The sequence below is a fragment of the Rousettus aegyptiacus genome, unplaced genomic scaffold, assembly GCF_014176215.1.
Source record: "Rousettus aegyptiacus isolate mRouAeg1 unplaced genomic scaffold, mRouAeg1.p scaffold_m13_p_12, whole genome shotgun sequence".
Taxonomy (NCBI): domain Eukaryota; kingdom Metazoa; phylum Chordata; class Mammalia; order Chiroptera; family Pteropodidae; genus Rousettus; species Rousettus aegyptiacus.
In genome coordinates, this window is record NW_023416287.1 from 91,456,743 (window position 1) to 91,470,306 (window position 13,564).

Sequence of the window (13,564 nt, forward strand, 5' to 3'; positions counted from 1 at the left end):
GGCTCGGGACATTTCTTTAGATCGTTCAGCTCCTTTGCTCTAATTTTCTGCTCATCAAGCAATCTTCAGATCTGTAATTCGGTCTCTTGAGTGAAGTCTGGAAAAGGGCCTTGCAAATGTCTGATCATTTTTATCCTTGATCAAAACTCCTCGACGTTTCCCCGTCGCCCTGCATGGCAAACCACGTCTGTCTCCTGTCAAAGCCCATACGATAAACCCCTCCTTGTCCAGGACTGCTCGACACCCCCACTGCGAGACATCTGTGTTCCAGACACGAGGAGCCCTGCGGTCCCTCCAGACACCCGCGCGGCTTCCCCTCCAGGCCCGCGGACGCTGTGCTCTCTGCCAGGAACTGCTCCCCAGCGGCTCCCGGGGAACTCGCCTGAGTGCCCGTTCCCCAGGAAGGCTGGAACCAGGACCCTCGGACACGCTGGCACGGCACCTGGCCTTAACTCCAGCACAGCCCGTTTATCTGCTCCTCGGTCCCGCCAGCGCGTGCTCGACTTGAGGGGAGGAGGGTCACATTTGTCACCGCGTCCCCCACAGGGTTCAGCGCCAGGGGCTTAACGGACGCGCCACCGCATCTGCGGACAAGTGAAGAGTGGAGTCCTGGGTCCTGACCCGACGCTCTCCCCGTGACCACCACCAGGCCTGAGCCCAGAGCGCGATCTCTGGCGCGTTCATGCTTCTGCCACTGCAAAACCTGGGAGCCCTTCCGTCAGGGCGTCAAAACCACAGCCTGAGACCGGAGCCGACTGAAAACGTCTCCCGAGGTGACCGCGCCGGAGCGGTGGACCGGCTCCCTGCGGGCACGCTGGCTGTGGCGGGGGCGGGGCCTGCCCGGAGGGGGCGGGGCCTGCCCGGAGGGCGTGAGGGCGCTCCCCCCACCCCGCCCGCAGGGCCGGTGCCCCCGGGTCACGCGGAACGGAGCGCGGGCGACACAGCCCCGCTTTCCAGCTCGTCACACACCTGGGTTCACGCGCAGGACCTGCCACAGAAGGACGTTAGGGAAGTGACGAGTGGAACGAGTGATTCCTCACTCTCCAAGGCGCCTTTGAGGTTGAAGAATCGATGTAACTTAAAAGTCTACGGGGCCATGCTGTCACTCAACTGGACCAAAAACAAAACAAAAAACTCTAAAAAGAAACAGTTCAAGAACTTTCTACTGATTCAAAACGTCCTTGAGCCCTGGGAAAGGCCAGAAGCAGAACTGGAAACAGGCGGGGCACGGAGCGCTGCCGCCCCCGACGAGAGCCGGGTCCCCCGCGCGGCCCTGCGCTGGCGCCCGGCGAGGCCCCCGCGCGCGCCGTGTCCTGCTGGCAGCTTCCCGGAGCGCGCCGCAAAGCCACTCGGCCTCTCCCAGGGGACGGGGGAGGCGCGCAGGGCTCCGCCCGCTGGTGCGGGGTCTCGCGCCCAGGACCCCTCGCCCTGGGCAGGCCCTCGCCAGTGCACACAGTGAGCACCTGCCCCGCGCCGGGCAACTCACAGTCTCTCACCCTCACAGCCGACAGTGTCCCCACTTTACCAGCGAGGGACGGGGGGTCGGGGGCCCGGGTGACTTGTGGACGAGGACCTCACACTGGGCTCTCAGCAGCACCACCTGCCCGCGAGGTGCCTGCCCCGACCGGCCCTCGGCGGCCTTCACAGTCTCACTCCCCAGAGCAAACGCCACGGCGCGCTCATCAGACCCTGCTCCCTGCCGAATGCACACGCACACGCGCGCACACACACACTGGCACGTGTGTGCTCCAGTGTGCCTTCCTTTTGTATCTTAACTATTTTTATCATCTTGTATTTGTTTGTTATAAATATATATTTAACTTAATGTTAAACATATATTAAATAATGGCCGCAATTTAACATAATAAAGATTATATTTATCGCTGTGTCATATTTTATGTTAACTCTATTTTTAGAAACTACAGGCTATAGATAAGTGTAAAGTCCAGCTCCTGGAATCAAGAGTCATCTGACAGGAGATGTGACTAAGGAGGAACATGAAAAGATTCCGCAGTGCCAGTCAGCTCGGTGCTCAAGACGAGTCGACAACATGAGGCCATGATGGGCAGACCGGCGTGGGTCAGAGTTCACTGGCAGGAACGCAGTGACTCACAAAGCAAGAGCAGTCCAGTCTCGCCTGACTGGACTGGCCCCGCCCAGGGGCACAGCATGACGGGCACGAGGGGCACCCGCCACCTGGGGCACATCCGGGGCTGGCCATCAGGAGTGTGACGAGTCTAGAGGCCATTTATTAAGAAATGACTGACAATAAGAAGAAGAATTTTATACCAACAAGTCAATGTAGACCTTGTTAAAATACAGAATTGTGAGAATTGTGAGAACATCGTATATATGGGTTTGTGGGAAACAAAAATGTGCTAATAGGAGTTTCCTGAAATATCAAAAAACGAGGTAGCTGAAAACAATTTCAACCAAACTCCCTGCTTTGAAGACCCTCCTTCCAGAAAAGACTGATCGGATGCCAGACATCTCCAGAACAGTAATTTCAGAAGACATTATGCACCCAAAGTTCTTTGAGCCTGGGGCAGCAAAATCACTGATGTAAACAGCAGACCCACAAATTACTCACCCCAAGAAAAGTGCCAATACCACACCCACCGAGCATCTCCACGCTGAAGGAAGTGCGTGGGCATCCCAGATGGCGCGTGGAAGACTCATTAAGTAACTACTTTTCTCAAGAACCTGTCACTGGAACTGCAACTGATTTTGATTCTTGTTTCATCTCTTATTTCTTACCAAGCAAAAGCATTTGTGTGTGTGTGTGTGTGTGTGTGTGTGTGTGTTAGAGAGAGAACACCATTGAGGATTATCTAAATTTATCATCTCTTCCTCAGTACACACTTCCATTCCATTTTCCTTTGCTTGATGAGAAGTGTCATCTTCTTCAATCTCCCCAGTGAATTCTGATGGTCACTCGAGACTCCTCCATCTCCTTTGCCATTCCCAAGTCCAATTGATGATAAATCTTTCCAAATTTACTCTCCTAAATACCATTCTAAGTTGCTACCTCTTACGCCTACGCAGCCAGCATCTTAGCTTAGGTTTTTCAACACATGTCACCTGGATCCTCAGTGGCCTTCTAAGTAGTCCCTGGCTTCCAGGATGGACCCCGTTCAGTCCACTGTCCTTTCTATCACCAAAGTAATTCTTCTAAAAGTCAAACCTAAACACACCATAACTCTTATTAAAATCCATCAACAACTCTCTATAATGACAAAACCCAAGTTTCTCACAACAGCAAACAGGGCCCCGTCTGACTTATCTCTAGATCACCTCCAGACTGCTGACCCCTTTCCCTACCCGTGGAAGCTTCCGCCCACACCCCCACTCCGGGCACATGTCCCTAAGTGTTCAGACGTGCGTCCTTCTGCCAGCCCCGCCAGCCCCACGCCCCCCGGCTCTGCCACCTCCTCCTCACACCCTACGTACAGCGTCTCCACGCTGAGCACCTGCTCTGGAGCGTGGGCTCTCACAGGAGTCTGATCAGGAGAGACTGGAGACTTGGTCCAATCGTGTTCCAGAGGTTAGAACTATAGCTACCTGGAAGTGTATATGGGCATGAAGTTGAAACAAAATCATGCCTTCAGAGGGAGTCATCGCCTGAGGAGAGAAGAAGCCAGGGAGGAGCGTGGGGGATGCCTGCACCTGACAGGCCGAGACCCCGGCCGCCCCTCTGAAGGCGGGACGTGGACTGAGGAGGGGCGCAGGGGTGCGCACAGCTCTCAAAAGCAACATCAATGGTACTGGAGGGAGGAGGTCTTAACGTTTTACTTATCTTCCCTTAACAATATCGTGATTAACGTTCCTTGTGTCCCTGAGTAGCCCATTTCTGCTATTTCTCATGTGCCACTGAAACCTGCTATCAAAGATATTCCCAAATCGCCATAAGATTTCTTTTCAGCTCAATAAGAATCACATTTTCAACTTGGATTTGTGAGTCTTGACTTGGGATCATTGACTCAAAGATGTCTTCCTCGCCACCAAGATCACACACGACTCCCTTTTTATCGCAGACAGCGTCATCTACTCTCCACCACTGAAACATCTCATCCATTATATTCAGATGATTTCTTGAGCTGTTTTTTCTGTATTAGTTGCAACCTTTTATCCTCTAAATAAAATAAATGCAACTGATAGTTGCTAACCACACCTTCCCTTGCCAGGGTTTGGGTTCACATTTCTGCTCCAAAATTCCCAACTCTGTAGTCACTTTGCAAGACAGTTGACTCTTTGCACGCATTTCCACAACAGGCCGTCATTCCCGGGGCCACCACCCCCATTCGGAGGCAGTGGCCAGCATCACTTTGCCAACTGGGTGGGGTCACCACTGGCTTCCTCCGGCAGGGCTAGCCGCTCTCCAGCTAGTTCTTCAGACATAAGCTAAAGCATAATACACACATCTTTTCATAAACTCGAAGTGGCAGACGCATGTCTCGGATTTATAGCGTGGACTCATGCAGGGCACAGGCACATTCTGTCTTGCTGGACAGCGCCTCACACACGCGATGAAATTAGAAGGACCCTTCAGTCGAGAGCCTTCTCTCTCATGTCAACACAGTGTCTGTTTCGTTCCTTTGTTCCCTTTTCTCGTGCCTCGATCCCCTCATCATGATCCTACTCCCGCCCCTCCCCACAGTGCCCGGAGCCGGCAGTCTGGGGGCCACGTCCCGGCGCCCTCGCGGCTGCTGCTGTCCTGCTTCCCCGGTCTCTGCTTTCCCCTAGGACCTCCACTGCCTCTCCCCGCTCACACCTCACGTGGCAGGCGCCCTCCCGCGTTCCCAGGGCGTCTGCCTTGCTCCGAGGGTCTGCGCACACGTGAGATTTCAGCCGCCGCACAGGGTGACTGTTCCTCCACGCTCCCCCTCCTCCCTGAGGTCCAGCCTTGCGCACTGGCCGAGTTCGGGAGCTTGGAGCCAGTGCACGTTCATAAATTTTAAATGGAACTCTCAGGGGTTCTTCCAAGATGCTGCCGAACTTGCCTGTGGAAAGTCGTCTCTTTAAAAACTGCTTTAAATTCAGTTTTCTCCATATTGTTGTTTGTTGCCTCAAACTATCTTTCAGCAAAAGCATTTTTCTTCCACGAATAAAAATTTCAAACACTGTAACGGGAACATTAAACCCGGCTTCACCTGGCTCTCCCTCTGCCACAGGCCTTGCATCAAAAGCCCTGACGGCAGCACGAACCTTTTTTTTATCTTTTTATAAGAAACTTGTTTACAGAAATCTATGAAATGAAGGGTTCTGCCCCCCACACTTGGGTCATGTGGCCAAGAGTGATTTGCATCTAACTACTGTGACTCAGGTTTCACTAGCTGGTGGCTCTGTGGACAGCAACGTGAATTCTGCAGTGAATTGGTCACGCGAGGTGTGAGGGGACGGGGTTCCTCATACCGTGGGGCTTTATGTTCTTTTATTCATTTTGGTTGTGCATGCAGAAAATTAACATTATTTTCACTTCTTAAAAAAGTAAATAGCTTGTCGTTTTTCTTTTAGAATTCATGCTTGTCACCATTAAAACTTCTTGTAATTCCAAAACGTTAGCGATGTCACCTCCAAGTCAACGTTAAGTGAAAGGTCACAGTTACTGGAAGAAAAACCTAAAACTTCCTGGACTTCTCCTGAGAACAGCCAAGGTAGGAAGTTTCCTTAAGCGCCATTTCTGATGGCGAGCGCCCATCCCGCTCCTCGCACGGCCCCAAACTAGGAAGAGCTTGAGGCTGCAGGTGGCGCTTCCACACATCGGCGCAGGGAGCAACTTAAATCCCCCAGTGTCCCATGAAAGGGACGCTGCACTTGGCCTTCCTGGGCCTATGGTGGCCACGTGGTTTTCTGCAATAGACAATGATACCAAACGAGGCCACAAAGTCACAACGAGCCAATGCTGTGACTAGAGAAATGTGTCTCATGTCCTTCGTTCAAAATCGTTAATAGCGAATTGGGTCCAGAACTTAATGATTTAGAGAAGCACACACACGACTTTTGGTTGACTTTGCGGGTCCGCCTCCAGGATTCCCCTTCAGGATCTGTTTGGGTGAATTTCTTTCCTGTCCCTTCTCAGTCCGCACCTGCCCCTCTCGTCATCTGCCCCACCCTCACTCCATTTTGCCGACGCCATGAGCTCCCCCTGGAGCCAGGGCCCCCGGTGCGGAGCTTCTCGTGCAAGGCCTGAGAGCACTGCTGATGCGGAACCGCCTCCTGTGCACGCCCCTGGGGACCCGCACCCCGGAGCACGGGTCCCCGGAGGCCGTGGCAGAGCCTGTACTACACCCACGGCGCAGGATGGGACGGGCCACTGGCAGAATCTCCATAACGTCTGTATCACTTGAGGCATGCTTTTTCCAGGAACCATGTAAAGAAATCCCCAAACTGCCCAGTTTTAAGTCACTCACTTTAGAGCTCGAAAAGTAAGTGTTTTCCCTTCCCCCTCTTGCCTCATCTCCCCAGCACGACGGCCGAAGTGAGCCTGTCCACTAAATCCTGATGTGAGGCAAGAACGAATGTCTGTGACTGTGACAGCTGGCAGAGTTTAATGCTGTTCCGAAAACGCAGTGTGGCGTTCCAGGTGTGGCGGTGATCACGGCCTTGAAAGAACGTTCGCTCACTTCCTGTTGGAAGAGCCAACTCCATCGGCTCTGGCTCTCTTCCACTGTGTCAGCTGCGCAAATGCACAAAAATAAATAAAACTTTCCACGGTCTCTCAGCAAAGACAGCAATGGATTAAAGCTACCTGCCAGCAGAATAATGCAGCAATATCAGAGGACACGCCATAACGGTTAATAACACCGAAAATGAATCAGAATGTGTGAGAGTGTTCCCACTGCAAGCAGATGGCACTCATCCATTTTAAGGAAATTCTCAGGGATTCATAATTGCCTGGAAAAAGACGCAGCGAGATCATGTCGTAACTGGAGTAGAATCTTGTTTGAAACAGAGTTGAGAGGACAGCTAATTCAGGTCTCTCGGTGCCATCACGTTGCACGGCTCATACTGGGGAATGCAACTTAACCGATGCTTTAGATGCAACAGGATGCTCGGCAGTTCGCGGTAAGTTGTTCTGGACGTTTACTTTTTCGACTGAATGTTCGTGTTACTTACGATGGAAGCTGAACACGTTCTCTTGGGGGAAAAGTCCGTCTGGATGCTCCAGAGTGTGAAAGCTTCACCTCCATCAGGAAAGAGTGGACCACAAACATTCCTCTCCCAGGGGCCATGTGGTCTATTCCCTTTCCAGCTCTCCACTGGAAAAAGGACAGTCTTCTATTGCACGGGAGTGTGACCTGGAGGTCCCCAGGGGCCACACGCAAGGGCCTCATGCGGGCCAAGCATGAGCTGATGGAGTGAGACCTGGAAAGACGCTTTACCCCCTGCTCTGCCTAGCTGGCCAGCAACCCCACGTCCTGCCCCATCTAGCAGGTTCACGGTCTGAGTCCACGCACCTCAAACCACGGCGGGGCGCGTCCTAAGGAGAACGCACACTGTCGCGCCCACTGGCTCGAAGCGGTGTTCCCCAAGGCAGGTGGCACGCACGGAATGTCACACACGGGACGCGAACCGCTGCTGCTTGGGGAAAACGCTCCTAAGAAACGCTGCAGGGTGCAAGCACTGAGGGCACAGAGCCTGTCTGGTCCACGGCCGCGTCCCCGGCTCCAGGAACGGACTGCTGGTGCACATTTACTCAACAGGGAAGTAACTGGTGTGTGTGTGCACGCACGTCACATGTGTCTCTCTTCCAGGGTCGCTCATGCTGGCAATTACTTTGTTTCCTGGCAAACAGTTCTGACATATGTTGGTTAATGAAAGGCGTGCAAGTAAAAACACACTTGCCATGAAAAAACAGAGGTAACATGCCGGCCGTTCAAAAGCACGTCATCACCACGGCCCAAGGAGCCTCGAGAACATGGCCAGTGGGGAAAAATAAAACGGTAACGACCAGTCAGCAGTAGGGACTGGTGAATTGGTAAAGTCCTTGGACTATATAAAAGGCACAGAAGCCCACTCAGGCCGGGGCCTGATGGCGGCTGGAAGAAGGGGTGACCATGAGAAGGGTCAAAGCACAACCGGGGAGAGATCGAGCCTCTGTGGGTGAGGCTGCCCCCGCTTCCGCCATGCGCTGGCTCGGACACCAGTCCCAGTGGCAAACCAACTGGGCAGTTTCGCCAAATCGTGCCCCGAGCTGATCCCACACGCCCAGGTCATACGGCGGACGTGGACAGTGTCGCGGTAAGTGGCTCTCGGTGTCCCCTCTCACACGCCGGCTCCGGCTTCCCCCACGCGCGAGGAAGGGCTCGCGGGGTTTACCTTCCCGCCCACTTTACCACCTGCTGCACAGACGCGGGCTTCCGGCCGTTTTCCAACACCTTAGCCTGATGCACACGGCCAGCCCAGGTGATTACAGGACTGAAGAACACAAATATGAGATCAAAATGCGCCTTAGGAATATGAGCGCAGGAAAGTCTGTCTTTATGAACTTATCTGTGAGAAAAACTCTAGCAAAAGGTTTTTCTGAGCAAAGACATTAACATGAAAGGGAAAGACGTTAGCTCATAGGGTAAGCTTTCTGGTCTATTAAACTGCTCCACTGTAAATAAGTAACATATAAATATAGTACCTTGGCATATGAGTATTTAAAAGTCGGTATTAAAAATCCTATCAACTTAAAGGGCAATCACACTCCGTTACAGTCGATGAAGATGAACAGGCAGTGAATCAGCAACTGGACATTATTAAAGGCTAGAGAATGGCACTCACGATGACGCAAGAGACAAAGAGAGCCTTGAGGAAGGGCACACTGACAGATGTCATGAGCAGCTGGTTCAACACTGCGCGGGCCACGCGGTCACGGGAACAAGCCGGCAGGGGCTGCGACAGGAGATTGTGCCCAGTGGAAAAGACCGCGTGAGAAGCTAGGCTGGTACCCGGGCCACTGTCTCCATGAAGCAGAATAAGAAAATTCCAGCAACACAACGAACCAGTCACAGCTGGTGATAGTCAGCCTGTTCCAAGAAAATGTGCTGACTTACCCTGGAGTCATCATATGATCCGGTCCCAAAGCCGCCAGGTGATCTTCCAGTGACAGTCCATAACCTGCACTCCAATAAGCATGTTTTCCAGAAACACACTCTTTTACGAGGGTCACATAGCCAGATACCTGGATTTCTCCCAGTCCCTATCTAAGTTTTGTAAAATTTATGTATAGTACAATAAGCAGCAATTTATAATTATTTCTACTTCACTATTGTAGTAAAGAGATCTTCATTTCAAAGCAAATCAAATGGCAGAAATGTGGCTGCCACACTGTGAAGATCACACTAATGCATCACGGTGAAGCTGGCTGGTCACACCCTCCAATGGCCCTGACCCCCAGGAGCAAGCAGGAGCTCAGGACCAGGGGTTAGCCACACGGCCACAGGGCCCGAGAGCCCCCAGGACGGGGACGGGACGGGCTGCCCGAGCAGGCGCGGTGCTCACCATCCTGATGGAAGTTCTGACCTCGCAGACCCTGCGAGGGGCTCGGACAGGACCATGAAGACAACTGCTATTAGACACAAGGTGCCTGCAGCAAGGACTGTGCCAAAGTCATCATCCGGTCCCCAGACACCAGGGCCGCACAGCAGGCATCCAATAAGTACCTGCTGAAAACGGGTAGGCCAATGGTTTTAGCAGCTGGAAGCATTTTTCATTAAAAACGAACAATATAATTTCATCTGATCTTTTAAAAAGTTTAGTACCAAAATCATAACCACTGATATAAATCACGACGCTGTGATTAATTACTCTGTTTCACTCCACTGTCCCTAATGAGCCATCAAAATAAATAAAATAAATCACATCTCTTCCACTCCCTCACTAAATGGCCACATCCGTGATAAGTCAAAGGCACGTCCCCTTAACTCTCTGAACAGAGTACGTGCCTGGGAACAAAAAGCTGTGTCCTGTTTTCAAGGGATTGCCTGACTTCCTTCAAAATTATCTACCTGAAGAAAAACGAGAGCCATTTCTGCAACGAAGACCGCGTCGGGCCGTGTCTGAGGAGGCCCCTGGGCGGCGGCGGCGGCTCGCCTCTCCTGCCGAGGTCACACGCCGTTCTGAGGAGCGCGCAGATCACCAGCTGAGCGATGGAATTCGTTTTTTACTCATGGAAAACCACTTATAAAAAATTCAGAACTATCTTCAGCTAATTCAAATTCATAGGACTGGCACAGTTCATGTTTTTAAAAATAAATAAGTGAACTCCAAGAGGAGAATACCCATTATCCGTACTTACAACAGAGCCTTGATGATGATGACGCGGACTCGCTTCGCCGAGTCGCAGCCATATCAAAGGCAGCGGCACGGAGCACCCCCAGCAACGCACGCTGCTGTGTGATTGCGAACTGGAAAATGGTACCCTAATAGTGCCCTAAAGGGCACCCCGTAAGAGCGGAGCCAGGACACCCCCGAACATTCCAGCACAGTGACGCTGAAGGGGGTGAACGTCGCGGTCGCGTGAGCCCGCGCTCCCTCCCCCCGGGCCTCTGCTGACGCTCCAGCACCCACGGCCCCCGCGGGGGGCCCTGCGCGAGCCGCTCGCTGACCCGCACCCCGCCCCGGAACGCGGGCGCGAGGGGAGCCGGCCCGGAAAAGGCGCCTAAATCCTGTCAGCAGTGGGTGACAGCGGAAATCGCTGACCTCGTGACCCCCCTCCCCGTCGGCCACGCCCAGGCCACCCCCTCTCGCCTTTCCCACCTGCTCCGGAAGCCTCCAGCCCCGACTCTGATGAAGCACCTGCCTCGTCGCGCTGTGATGAGCTGAAAACATCCTACGTCCTGAAGGCACCACGCAGAACGGGAACCGCCAGGACCCCTGCTGTGCTGAGTGCCCCGCCGAAGCTCGTGAAGCCAATCACGCGGCGGGTCCTGCCTCGCCCTCCGGGTGTGCGAGCCAGTGTGCGAGCGGATGACGGCCTTGTGCTCACATCCGCTCCCCCAGCCTTAGAATTTAACTTATTATAGGGTTATTTTTAACATTTGTTCTTTAAAATTATATTCTATGAAATCATTTGAATAAGCAATTTCCAAAAATTGGTTATAAGATTACTATCTAAAGAGTCATTTACCCTCTAAAGTTTTTTCCTTTATTTTCCAAGCGATTGACTTCGACTTTGCGTTCTCCCAACCACCTTCCTCTTCCCGAGCGTTCACTGACTCCGTCTGCGGCTGCATGTTGCTCCTCGGCCACCTCCAAGTTCACCGTGCTGGCTGTCTCCGGTGCGCCACCTCCCAAGGCCACAGCCCAGCTTTCTCTGCCACCTGAGGCGCAGCAAGCGGCTTCTCGCAGGTAGAGACTGAGGATGGCGACAGTGCCGCAACTCAGCGCTCGCGTTCAGGCCTTACCTTCTGCAAGTGGCAGGTTTGCTGGGAACCCGCTTGCACGGCACAGACAGGAAGGACGGCTGTGTCACCTGCCCAGTGGCCGACGGGGGCCAGGACATCACGTGGTCCCCTCTTCTATATAATTAATCTCAGGTGGATTAATTCTCACACATCTTTCGAGGCTCCCAGAGGACTCGATCTGCAGGTGCCCACGGCGACCAGCTTGGTAGGGACACCTGGACGGTCTTTCCCGCCTTCCCCGTCCCCTCTTCCAGACTCTGCGTCTGTTCCCAGGCATCACTCCCCCAGGAAGCCTCCGGCACGCCCGCCCTTGCGTCGGCTCCCACGGAGAAGCTGGGCCAGGATCCTCGTAAGCAGTGAGCGGGGTCGCACCAGGGGTCAGTGTCAGTCGGGACACAAGTTTTCAGTGCCTTCCTTTCAGTTAACAACTTCAGGGCGAGTTTTTCATTATAAATATCCTTCCAGTAATTTCTCAAGCTTCTTTCTTCCCGTCCGTCCTCAGGCATCTGAAGTCCCGGTGTAAATTATTCATGACAGAGGGACAAAACTATATTGCTATCATTTAGTTAAAAAGTTGGGGGTTGGGAAGAGAGAAATTATGCTTTGTAGGTGATAAAGAATCGGATCTCACAATTCAGTCTTAGAAAAATAATGGAAGTTGAGGATTAAAAAAAAATCGCACAGGCCTTTCAATCACCCCGTTATTTCATTCCTGTTAGGGAGCGGCAGTGAGCAGTGAGGGAAGGACATGCAGGCACAGGAGGTGTCCTGCTGTACACTGGACAGGGACCTGGAAAAACCCCTCGCCTGCATAAACGAGTTCTTCGTTAAAATGAGCCAGGCGGGCTAACAAACGTCGCCCCGCGTGCTCTGCCAGTAGCACTCCGAGCCTGCGACCCCGCGTCCGCCCGGGGCGGAGAAACGAAGGCGCGGGGACAAAGAGGCAGCTGAGACGGGTCAGACGGCGTGCGAAGGTCGAGCGGTGGCGGCGGCACTGTGGCAAGGTGCCCCCTGCAGAGTGGAAGCCCAAGGCCAGTAACACCCCCACCCGGAACACGCCCGCAGCCTGCGCGTCTCCTCAGGCTTCTTCCCGGGGCCGGGGGGCATCCAGTCAAACCTCTGAAGTAGAAGCGGCAGCTCAGAGTCACGGACCCCAGCAACAGGTCAGCCCTGCTGGCATCAGGGACACCGGGGGCGCTCGACGTGGCATCGGGGGCATCGGGGACCACACCAGCCAGGACACTGCTGCGCGGGACCCAGGACTGCAGTTATCAGTACCTGGTGTGGGAACAGTTCAGGCGAGCCCCATGGAGGAGAAACTACACGTATAGCTAATTTCTGTATTTAAAGGACTCATTCTCAAAGAAATTTTATAAAATATGGCAGTTTTACAAAAGCCTGAACGTTCTTTTTTTAACTTCAGTAAATATGTAGTTTTATCTATCTTTTTCAGAACATTTTCTTGACACAGGATCAATAGATGTGGATTTATCACTCGCAGAAACAATTATATACTTTGCGTATAAAGGATGCCACAGCAATAATAAAACTACAGGCTCATCCAAGTGGCTCTACTGTTTAGCCAACCCTTCGACTAAGAAAAGGAAAGAATCCCAGGTACCGTCCATTTGTTTCCCCACAAATCTGAGGAAAACAGAACCATTTCATAAGCTGAGACACAGCTGTCTCAACAGAGCCATCCATTTTCCTTCCTTTCTGGTACTAAAATTCCATAAATGGTAGTATGATGCTATAAAGAATTCAGAAGACTAAGTGATGGTATTTCTATTTATCACCAATTTTCATAACTGAGTTGGGAAGCAGAAAACAAGCAAACATTCTTATGCCTTTGCATTTTACTCCACTGCTGTTCTTACTATTCGAGTATCGTTTGATGATAAAGAAAATTATACATAATCTTCTTTGTTCTTTGCAAAATGATGACAATATTATAAATTTATACTGTAGTAGTTTTTAAAGTGTTTTCTACTACTCCTGTTTTCCTTAAAACCGAATACATTTTTCAAAACTATCTTTAATCTGGGACCTGATCACTAATACAAATATCCTAATTTTTCTGAATGACGGTCTTTGATTTCAATACTCAGAATCTGCTGCTTTAATTAACGAACAGGGAATAGAAACAAGCTTGTTAATGGGAGTCCCTTGTT